General features: G+C 46.3%; 1 protein-coding gene across 1 annotated transcript in view; it reads right to left on the bottom strand.

The window, feature by feature from the left end:
- Positions 1–12242, bottom strand: part of DAB1 (DAB1, reelin adaptor protein) — a 303539-nt gene that overhangs the window by 72204 nt on the left and 219093 nt on the right. The window lies entirely within an intron of this gene.

Below are 12242 nucleotides of genomic sequence, written 5' to 3' on the forward strand. Positions count from 1 at the left end.
CTAGTTACTATCTAACTTCTCCCCCTTCATTCACATGATTCCCGTTACTATCTAACTCCTCCCCCTTCATTCACAAGATTCCCTAGTTACTATCTGACTCCTCCCCTTCATTCACAAGATTCCCTAGTTACTATCTGACTCCTCCCCCTTCATTCACATGATTCCCTGGTTACTATCTGACTCCTCCCCCTTCATTCACATGATTTCCTAGTTACTATCTGACTCTTCCCCCTTCATTCGCATGATTTCCTAGTTACTATCTGACTCCTCCCCTTCACATAATTCCCTAGTTACTAGCTGACTCCTCCCCCTTCATTCATATGATTCCCTAGTTACTATTTGACTCCTCCCCCTTCATTCATATGATTCCCTAGTTACTATCTGACTCCTCCTCTACACTGTGGAGACCAGCAAAGCAGACCTGTGCTAGTTGTGGCTCACCATGGCATCCCAGCTCCTAGAGAGGTGTCGGACACTTTGGAGGTGGTGGTGGTCAGTAATGATTATTTGAATAAATGAATGGACATTATGCTCATGCAATAATAAAGGTAAAGGCTGGATGCGGTGGCTCACATCTATAATCTCAGCACTCAGGGAAGCTGAGGCAGGTGGATCGCTTAAGGTCAGGAGTTCCAGACCAGCCTGAGCAACAGTGAGACCCCATCTCTACTAAAAATAGATAAAAACTAGCTGGGCATTGTGGTGGGTACCTATTGCCCCAGCTACTTAGGAGGATGAGGCAAGAGAATCACTTCAGCCCAAGAGTTTGAGGTTGCTGTGAGCTATGATGCCGTGACACTCTACCAAGGGTGGTAAAATGAGACTCTGACTCAAAAAAGAAAACGAATTAAAAACAAACAATAATAAAGGTAAGAACAGGGCAGGAATGGAGGCCTGAAGTGACTAAATTAGTAGGAATTGACTAGATAAAAATTAGTGACCGTGGGAGTGCAGAGAACCAAGATGTTCTGGCCAGGGGGATAACAGAGAGTTGTGGGACCATAAAACAGCGTGTTATATGGGGAGCTGCAATCAGTGAGGGATGATGAGACCATAAAATGCTGGGCAGAGAGGGGCCGTCTTTGAAGGTGACAAGCTAGGCAGGGGCCAGGGGATGCAGAATTTTGAAGGCCAGGTTAAAAAGCTGGGGTGGATGAAAATTGGCAGTGCCCTTCTAACTGACCTGCTGTTAGTCAAGGCTGTAGCTGAGCCTTCCCGAGCTGTGAACACAGCCCTTCCTCAGGCTGGAGGATGGGCAGCTGAGAGCCCCTCCCAGTTGGGTGCTAGTAGGGCTTGGGACTATCCTGGGTCTCTAACAGCCATGGGGACAATCAGCTAAAGAGACAGGGAGGCTGGTTCACAGGTCAACAGGTGGTTACAGGTGAACTCAGTTCTCCCTGCAGGAGGGGAGGGTCTGAGGGCCCTGGCCAGACTGCAGCTGGACTTGGGCAACCACCTTTCCGCCCTGGGTTATAAAAGTGTCAAACTGTCAGGTCTGGAGACAGTCCAGCAAAATGTTTGTGAGCTGAGGATGATCTTACCTTCCCTCACCACCTAACCTTTGCTTCCTGACCTGCAATGCATGACCCATAGAAATTCATTCCAAGTTTTTTAGCAACAGGGGCCCTGCAGGGGTGCTGGCAGAGGCAGTGGTGATGGCAGTGTGCCTCTTTGTTTAATTAGCTGCACCAGTGGTTTTTGGTGACAACTGGGTGTGTTTCCCTACTATAGAAGGAGGCTGGGAGCCTAAGTGTGGTAAGTGCCCGTTAACAAACCCAATGGCTTATCACATGGACCAACCCCGCCCCCCGTTGCTTTTTGGAATTTTTCACTTTCCTGACTGCTCAAATCCCCGCCATCCCCCTGCCCTCTCCCTCATCTGCGCTTTAAAACGCCCAGTCACTTCTGCACAAATCCAAATAGAGCTCAGCTCTTTCCCTACCATGGTAGTTACTGAATACAGTCTGTTTCACCATATTAACTAGTGTCCAGCTGTGTTCATCTGTGACACTGCCCAGGCTGGAACAGTCTCCACCTACCCCTCCAAGCCCAGGCCCTGGGGTGAGGCACTGTGTGCTTTACCTCAACTACTATGATCCTGGAGTTTGAGGCAGTTTCGGACGGTGAAGCACAGTGGTTAAGAACACAGCCCCCAAGAAATGTCAAATGCCTGAGGTGACAGATGCCCCAGTTACTCTGACTTGATTAATTCACATTGTATACCTGTACCAAAACATCGCACGTACCCTATAAAGATATGAAACTATTGTGTACCCATAATAATACTTAAAAATAAAATAAAAAGAACACAGGCCCAAAAGCTAGAGGTCAAAGCCTGGTCTTTCTACCCATAATCTGCAGGAATATTACAGGAATATTACATAAAATTGTACGAATATTATGTATTTCCACATAAGCTGTAGAAATATTACAGCTGCATTTACCCTTTTTGTGACTTTGCTTTCTCATCTGTATAATGGGAATAACTGTTTCCACCTTGCAGAAGTGTTATGAGAATTATATGACTTAATACATGTGATATGCTTAATAGGGTTCCCAGAAGGCAGTAAGCACTTAATAAGTGTTGTGTTGTTATTTCAAAGTTATTCAAAGAGTTTTCCACAAGGGAAGAACTTCTCTATTTATGCAAAATACATGCCCTCCTTAGGACATTTCCTGGTGTGCCAGTCAATGCTCAGACGTCTGTTGAGTAAATGAGTCGACTGCTCTGTTATTTATATATACTTTTTGGTCCTGTCCCAAGATGTCCTGTGGCTGCTGGTTCACATACACACAGGAACCTTTGCATCTACACACAGGATGTAACTGCACACTGTATGACAGCAGCAAGTGAGGACGTTACTGAGTCCTGGTGACACAGCAGACCCCTGTGTGGGACACCGAGGGGACATGGCCAGGAGCAAGAAGCACTTGCAGCTCTGGGCTCAACTGAGAAGCAGCAGAAGCTGGCTTGAGTCTGCCATACTGCCGCCTTTGTGTATCCAAATGGGATGAGGGACAAAGTGATGGGAGTTGTCAAGTTTTGAAATGAATAATAAGATGCCTTCAGAGTGAGGCATATAAAAGAGATGAGCTAAAAATACAGCCGGCTCCAGGAGCATCTGGGAGGAAGGATTAGCGAGGCAGCTTTAATTGCAGCAGAACAAAGACCCCCACAGAAGGGAACGTTCCTCTCGCCAGTTGCACCTGTAAGCAGGTAGCGCAAGGAGGGGAACACAAGGTGTTTATTCTGAGTGCCTTCTCCCCCTTTCAGGAAATTAATTCCCAAAGGCAGGCATCTAGCAATTTCCCATCCCTTGGATTACATGGGAAACCTTGGGGATTTGGCCAGTTTGGGGAGGAGAGGAGGCATTTTTGGAGTCCCTCCCTCCCCCGTGCCTGACGGTTTTCTTACAGACCAGGTTTAATTCTCATTACAGTTCGATGAGGAAGGTTTTATTATTATTTATTCGACAGAGAAGGACACTGAGGCTCAGAGAGGCGAAGCTGCAGGTCTAAGTTCAAACAGCTAGACAGTGGACGTCCTGGGATAGAACCCAACTTCCAACCCCGGACTACCTAATTCCCAAGTGCAAGAACATGATGGTGCATTGCTTCTTATACATGTCCTCTGTTAACTGTCCTTTACATTGAAGTATGTCTTGTAAAATACTGACAAACCATCTCGACTTCCATCTACCCTCACATCCACCCATCTTCCCATCAATCTATCCCTCCATCCATCCTTCCCTGTTTTGATGGAAAACTTCCCATTGTTTCTATAGGCCCACCGCACGAAAGACGAACACCTCCTTGTATCCTGCGAAACTCTTTAGTATCTAACAGTTAACAACCACTTTCTGGTTACATGGTACATGTGCAAAGTGTTTCATGGCTTTTAAAGCTCCAGCTGATGTAGCTCATTCATTATCCTATTTTATTATCGCCACGATAAAATTTGGAAGTTACTTAGCTCAGAGAGGCTAAGTACTCTGCCCAATGTCACAGCAAGTTAGCAGCAGAACAGACATCAGCACCCTCGAGGACCTTCTGACTCAGAAGTTCAAGTTCTCTCTCTATCATCTTGATAAAAGGAGTTAAGCACAGAAGAACATGGACATTGGGACAAGACTGCCCGGGTTCAAATCCTGGCCTTGCCACTTACCAGCTATGTGGCCTTGGGGAAATACTTAGCCTCTCTGTGCCTCAGTTTCCTCATTTGTAAAAGGAGGATAACTAAAGTACCTCTGGCACGGTGTCGTAGTGATCAACAGCTGCTTAGTAGTCCCTGCCACCTAATAAACATCACTGAAGTGTTACATTTTTATTTGGTTTTTTGAATATGCACCTTCTCCCTTTGGTTGGAAATCTTCCTGCAGTTGGGAGAAGCCAGCTAAGAAACGGGAGAACGAGGATTTGAACCCAGACCTGCCTCCTTCAGATGTGTCTTGGAGACCTGTCTCTGCATTCCTTTCTATTTGACACAGGGGATTAGATGTAGAAAAGAACTTGGCCTGAGTTTCCCTGTCTTGGCCCAGAAAAAGAAGTTCACTCCTGAGGGAGCCAGGCCCTTAGAAGGATGTCCTTGTAATGTGACCCGCGGGGGACACTGGTTTTCATCACTGTGTATATGTACGTGTATTTGCTACCCAACAAGATTATTCACTGACTATCTCCTGTGTTCCAAGCACATGCTGTGCTGAACCCTAGGGACATCATGTTGAAGGAGGCACGGCCCCTGCTTCTCAGACGAAGCACAGGGAAATGCCTTTGACGGACACAGGGTGTAGTAAGTGCTACATACCTGCGTTCTGAGGATAAGGAGAAACGTTTGGAAACTACAAAATTTAGTTTTCTAGCTCACAAAATAAAAATAATACAATAATTAAAAATCCTTCCCAGCCCCTCCCTTTTTTAAAATTTAGGTATAGGAAAGAAAGAGGGGAGGAAGGGAAGGTTTGTCTTTTGTAGAAAAGGAAGAGCAGGTTGAAGGCCTGATAAGATAATGAAAAGACCCAGACAGACCTGAGCTCAAACAGCAGCTCTGCCACTGAACAGCTGTGTGTGTGAGCTGGTGCAGATTGGAGCTGACTCTGTGTCCTGACACAGGAGAGAATGACAGTCTAGCCCTGGGGCCAGGTGCAGGCAGAGGAGGCGGCTCCCCATGTATCACAGGGGTGTGCCCAAGGTCGAGAGCCTGGGAACCTAGTGCAGAGTAGGAGAAGACATTCCCCTGTTAGCTCTGAGCCTTCTCAGCGTCAGAAATAACAAATCTGAGCCCATAAGGCAATGATGCTAGTGCTCAGGGAACCCAGTTCCAAACTAATGCCTGGAATTCAGGCTTCCAAAGTCACCTTGTCCCAGCACTGAAGCATCTCTATTTATCTGACCTGTCATGTGAGACCCAGAAGTCTTAATTTCTTTATTTAAAAACCAATGGAGAAGGCTGGGCATGGTGGCTCACACCTGTAATCCCAGCACTCTGGGAGGCCAAGGTGGGTGGATCGCCTACTGAGCTCAAAAGCAGCCTGAGCCAGACCCTCGTTTCTAAAAATAGCCAGATGTTTGTTGTGGCAGGTGCCTGTAGTTCCAGCTACTCGGAAGGCTGAGGGAAGAGGATTGCTTGAGCCCAAGAGTTTGAGGTTGCTGTGAGCTATGACCAGGGCACTCTATGGAGGGCAACAAACTGAGACTCTGTCTCAAAAAAAAAAAGAAGAAAATAATAAAATACAGTAGCTCCTCCATAGCTGACCCCCTTCCTACACTGACCACGTCCTTAAGTTGACCTAGTTTTCATAGACGGGACATGCACCACGTGTACTCAGTGGAAGTGCCTAGGGTGGACCACCCTCATGGATTGAGGAGTTTGTCACAATCCGTGTTACAATGTGGTGATCAACTCACAGAGCTCCTACTGTGTGCTCCTGGCAGGATGACTGTGAGAATTAACAAGGGTAAGACCCGAGCCCCATCAGTACAAGCTTCCTGTCAATGTGGTGGTGAATGCGTGTGGGTCTGCAAGTGACCAGCCTGCCCTGGGCACTCTCTCACTCCAAGAATCCCCAGTTTCAGGCTGTCCAATGGGAATAAGGAACTACACACTGTGAAGTTGTGAGTTAAGTGAGAAGGCCTCTGTGAGGACCTGGAGAGGGCCCGCGTGTCCAAGGAGCCAGGGCTTACCATCGGGACTCTATACCTTAAAGGCTTATCTTCCTCTTTTTTCCTATATGACTGAGCGTCGACCTTTCACTTTCCCAACCCTCTAATATATTTCCTGAGCCCCTGAGACCAGCCAGGGGCATAGCAGGGCAGCTGTGGCTGCCTCTCCTCCTACGGCCACGGTCAGCTTACACACCTGACAGCATCCTTGCTTCTTCTTGAGTCCCACTAAACTCCTTTTTTGCTTCCATACATACACGGAGACTCACTCCCTAAAAGTACTTTCTACGCGGCTACCTACAGAGGTCAGAATGCCTGAGGCCAGAGTGGGTACAGGTAGGAGGGGAAGGGGGAACTTTGGAGGTAATGATGCCGGAGTCTGCCAGTCCCACCGCGAAATTTCCATTAGACATTTACTTCCTTGGGATGGTGGGAAGGGAAGGATTACAGTTGGGTGACTTTCTATGTCTCCTAAAATTATTCTGGAACTGCTATCAGAGCATGTGAACTCTGGGTAGACGTCCTTTGACCAGCCCCTGAAGGACCTTATCGATGCACTCTGCTCCATCCTGGCTCTCATTCCCAGCATGCCAGGCTGGCAGGACGTGGACGGCCTCCAGGCCAGGCCACTAGGAGTTAGAAGGCGGGGCTCTGTGCATCGGGTCTCTGAGACTTACATGATAGTCACTGCACTACTTCTGTGCCACAGCGAAGGAAGCTGCCCACATGCCTCGATCCCTTGCTCTGAGTAATCTGTGCTCTGTGTTCTGACTGGCATCGACTTCCTTGCTTTGACCTTTTATTCCTGTTAAAAGCCTTCCTTTGACTATTCCTTTTGAAGACTGGCTCACAACTTCCCTAACTACTGAAATTCAGGCTCTCCTTCAGGCTGGGCTAACTTAGTTGCTTCTGAGAAAACTCTTGTACCCCTGCATGAGTTTACTTGGAATGTTTCAGCAAGGCCAAGGGCTCAAGACAGAATTCCACCTTCAGCTGGTGCCATCGAAAAATCTGGGGGGCCTACCTCTTCACGCAGGTGGGGCTCAGTGCCTCGCCTGTCTGGCCCCTGCCCTGGATTCACCTGAAGGTCCTGGCTTCCTAGTGTGGGTAACACAGACAGAAGCCCCGTGGGCCCCTTACACTGGATCTGAGAGCTGGCGGAGATAATTCTAGTCCTCTCGGGCAGGACTGGAGAACTTGCACAGCTATCACCAAAACACTCTGCTACTTCCTGGTTGTCTGGGTCTGGCAGGAAATTTCACCTTTCTGAGTCTCAGCTGCTTCTCCGGGGTAAGGCTTAATGGGGCCACCTGAATAAAGTTCCTATCCAGATGGCTGGCACAAAATGGGGACTCAACACCCTTCATCACAGTCAAGGAGGAGGACATTCAAGGGTGGGTGGGAACCGGCGTGAATGAAAGGCTGGTGTGGGGGGGACCTTGGGCGTGAAAGGGCTGAGTGGGGTTAAAAACACTGGGGGGTGAGGTGCCACCATTATAGATAAGAACAAATCAAAGGGGGCCTTGAATGTGAGGGTGAGGATTTGGGACTTGATGTACCAAGGAGAGCAGCGTATAGGTGGTACGTTAACTAAGACATAGCAAAAGCCCTCAGAAAACTGCTGCAGATACAGGAAGGAGTAATGCTCCCAGCACAGTAAACGCAGCGATGCAGATGCCAGGGAAGATGAAGGTGAGAATGACACTAATCATACCGGGGAGAGCTGACGCCGCTGGCGGAATCCCGAATCCCTCCTTCCCGCCAATCACCACACTAAGAACTTGGATGGGTTGTAACACTTTAGCCTCGTAACAAGCCTACGGGATAGACGCTATTATTATCTGCAGTTAACTGATGAGGAGATCCAAGCAAAGAGAAGCTGCCCTTGTCCTCTGTTCAAGATCAGCTGGAAAGGCAGGAGAGCCGAGATTTATACCCAGGCCTTCCTGGCTCCAGAGCCCATGGGCTTTTCCAGATCCACAAAGCACATCAATTTCCTATTTTCAACCTCTTCCCTTAAAAGCTTACTGCTCGTTCTTCCCTGGCTCCGTTCAGGGTAGGGCTTTCTGAAATGCCTAAAATAAAAATCCATGAGTTCTATAATAGAGACCTCCACTGCAAGAGATATAATTAAACTCCCCATTTCAAGCAAAGGAACTTGCAGAAAAACTAAATCCAACAAAAGGAAAATTCAGTATCCCAGCCGCATCTGATATAAAAACAAAGCCTGTGTGTCTGCTCCGCACCCCCTTCTTCCTGACAGAGTCATTTTCTACCATGTCCCCATCCTGGGCTTGGACTCCCGGGGCCCTGGGGAACTCAGGTCACAGGTCACCTCTTCACAGGTGACCACCGGCTGATGTCACCCCTCTCAGTTAGTCCCTAGCTTGTCATCCTTTCTCAGCTGCTTCTGCGCACTTATTGCCCTCTGAAATCAATTTGTTCACTTACTCTGTCCTTATTTATTGTAATGACTGCTTTGTTCCCTCTTGTACCCAGTGCCTTGAATACTTAGCTGACCAGTATATATCCCCTGAATCAATAAAACCCCTATTTATCCACCAAAGCTCAGCTCAAAGCACCCTCCCCAAAGCTGGAATCCCTTTCTCTTAGCTCCCATGACATTCTCCTTACTGATCTCATTGTTTACCCCATTTTATTGTGATTATAAATGTTTTTTGTCTGTTTCTCCAGCTGGGTCCTGGTCCCAAGGAGGCAGGGGTAACGGGGCCCTTTAATTATCTATCCTCAGTGCTGAAACTAGTATCTGGCCATGAGTAGGTGTTAGACACATGTTTGTTGAATGTTCAGGGAGGTGAATGCATGGCTGGATGAATAAAAGGAATAAAGAATGAACAATGATGTATTTTCAGTTGTAGAAATTAAAATTTATAAACACTGAGACAGATTGGCCTTGAAGACCTACAGCTTCATATATTAAGATAGGCTAGGTTAACCACGGAATGCCAGCGACTCCTAGCAACAAATGTTCATCTTTCATTCAAGCTATGTGTCCACTCCGGGCTGGCAGGGGCTCTCATGCAAAAAGTCGCACCAGGCTGATGGATGTTTCTACATTATGACTGATGGGCTTGCAGTTGTGCAGACAGGAGAAGAAGCTGGAGGGTCACATCTGATGCTTTGGCCGAGAAGTGATAGATGTCACTCAAGTCCATAGTCAGATGGCTGTGAGGCCTCATAGGGCTCCTGATCGTAAGAGCTGGAATTACGGAAGTCCGTGGTTGGAGGTAGTAGCAATGGTCTGTTCTGTGCTTGGAGATGTCAGAACTCCTAATAGCCAATGCAGCACTAACGCTTGGCATGCTCTAGGTCTTGAGAAACATCACTAGGCTGCTTTAAGGATTAATTCATCATTTCCTAATTTTCATATATTTAGCAAAGACATGGTTAATCACCAACTGGAGCTTTATTTTATTTTATTTTTTTTTGATTTCAGAGTTGATGTAACTTCAACCCATGGAGGGAAAAATTCCCATTTTGATGATTATTTATTGAGGGTAAATATAGATTCTCTCAGGTTTTTGAAATAATAACATTTATTTATTATCTACTTGGTAGCAGTGTGGTTGGGTCTTTATTTACATAATATCTAATCCTCACAACAGTGCCATGATGATATAATTCTAAGTCTACAAATTCAGAAACTGGGACTCAGAGGGATTAAGATTCTTATCCAAGATCGTATAACTCATAAGCGTTCAACTAGAACTTGAACTCAAGACTATATAAACACAGCTCACCCATTACCATCTCCTCGGAGCCAAGTGTGTCTAGAGGGCAAAGGAAGGGGATTGATGGACTAACTCTTTCCATCATCCCTTTGACCTTGAACATTCTATGAAAACATTTTATAAGCTGCCATGGAAAAAAGAAAACAAGCTGTACCATATGAAAGTGTCTGATCTATCATGCATAAATTATGGCTTAATTCCTAATTGAAAAAAATATGAGAAGAAAAATGGAGGACGGCAAATAATATTCTTCTGGGATTACTATTCTGCCAGACCATGAAGCCAAGATGGGGCCCATTTAGAAACCAAAATAATCATCTACAAAAATTGGGGCAATTCTTACACACTAAATAGACTTAATCTTGCCTGTTCCAGGGATCATATTATTTGAGAAAGAAGGAAAAATTTTATAGATCATTCACATGGTAAGATTATATTTGGGCTAAAGATTCCTTTACCAGCACAGTCAGATGGGGCTGGGTACTTTCTGATCTCTGCTATTTCCTAGTTGCATGACCTGGAATACAATTATTTTATTTCCCAGAGACTCAGTGTCCCCATTTGTAAAACTGGGTTGAGAGAGCCGAGGTAGAAGAATGGTTAATACGGGGGGCCCAGCAGCCAGTTTTTCAAAATGGACTCATTGGTCTATCCATTTATTCAATCAATAAATATTTACTGAGGACCAAATAAGGTTCAGAAACTGTTAGGTGCTGAGGATACAAAGATGAGGAAAAACAAACACAGTTGTGCTTATGGTGTTTATAAGACAAAATATGTGATATCTCCAAGCCCCAGTTTCATCATTTGTAAACTGAGGATAATAGGACTGGTCACAGGGGTTTAATGAGATGCTGCACGTGGTGCTTAGCACAACAAAAGCAGCAGCGCTCAGCAAACGTCAGCTGCTGTTAGCAGCAGTCACAGTGCAGCAGGGGGGGCAGGAAGGAGCTCAGTTCCAAGAGCATCCTGGGTACCCGGTCAATGTTTGCCGAACAATCAATGAATAAAAATGTTTGTACAGAAGGTGGCCCAATAAACATGTAGCTTCTCACAAGAGATCAACAGATGAACACTTTATTTAGTTAATCCTTACTGCTTCTGGGGTTCTGGAATAGGAAGAGTTTGGGGGAAACTCCAAGACCTGACCCTATCTGCAAGGAGTTGACAGACTGCAGTGAACACAGAGTCCCAAGTGGCCAACCCAACGTACATTCTGACAGGTGCACTGGACGTATCATGCACAAGTTGGCAGGTGTATGCTTTTCAAAGGTTACTACAGCAAAGTTAGAAAGGAAGGGAGGTTCCCTTTGGGATGGAGTGGGCTTCACAGCCATCATCAGAGGCTGGACTGAGAAGGCTTTGGAGCCAGCTCTGTACTTGAATTGTGGGCAGAAAAAAGGCAGATGCGTTTCCAGGCAGAGGAATGACGTGAGCCCCGGGTGGAGGCCTGCACTTGTCTTAACTGGGTGTTTGAGAATAGGGTGAGTGGGCCAGCGTCCACAGGTTGCTCACACACACGGTAGTCTTCCTAGAGTAGGAAAGACTTTGGATGCCTGACTAAAGGGTATTAAACAAATCGATTCACAAGCAATAAAAGGTCCAGTGATGAAGGGGCAGATGTACAGGCTCTTTAGCCAGATTACCTGGGTTCAAATCCTGTCCCAGCCCCCTCATCACTAGCTAGAGGCCCTTGGGCAAGTTGCTTAGTCTCTCTGAATCTTCCCCATCTGTGAAATGAAGATTCAAAACAGAATCTACTCATTAGGTAATGGTGCAGATGAAGTGAGTAATTAATGAACAGATGGGAGTGCTTTGAATGGTGCCTGGCACAGGAGAAGCACTACATTGTTGCTGTTGTTGCTGCTTTTCAGGTGTTAGCATGTGTCCAAAGAGACTGCAGCTTCTAACAAACCCGGACACCTAGTGGTAATGTTGTTTCACTTACTCTAGATTTGCTCAGCAGCCCTGACTAACCCACAGTCCTCAAGTTGCAAAGACACACAGATGAGACACTCGGTGTCAAATGAGCTAGAATGGAGGTGCCGCTTGGTGTGACATCTAAGAGGTTACAAATGAGGCAAATCCTGATTGCAGATACGTTAAAATGTGATGAGAAGAATTCCTGGGACAGCTTTTGAATGAGATATCATCTAATGCCAGTTAGATTATCCCATATCACAAAATCCCAAAATCACAGATGCTGGCGGGGTTGTGGAGAAAAGGGAACACTACTACACTGCTGGTGGGAATGCAAACTAATATGTCCCTTTTGGAAAACCATATGGAGAACACTCAGAGATCTAAATATAGATCTACCATTTGATCCTG

Source organism: Otolemur garnettii, unplaced genomic scaffold (genome assembly GCF_000181295.1).
Source record: "Otolemur garnettii isolate 467f Iridium unplaced genomic scaffold, OtoGar3 scaffold00066, whole genome shotgun sequence".
Classification (NCBI taxonomy): Eukaryota; Metazoa; Chordata; class Mammalia; order Primates; family Galagidae; genus Otolemur; species Otolemur garnettii.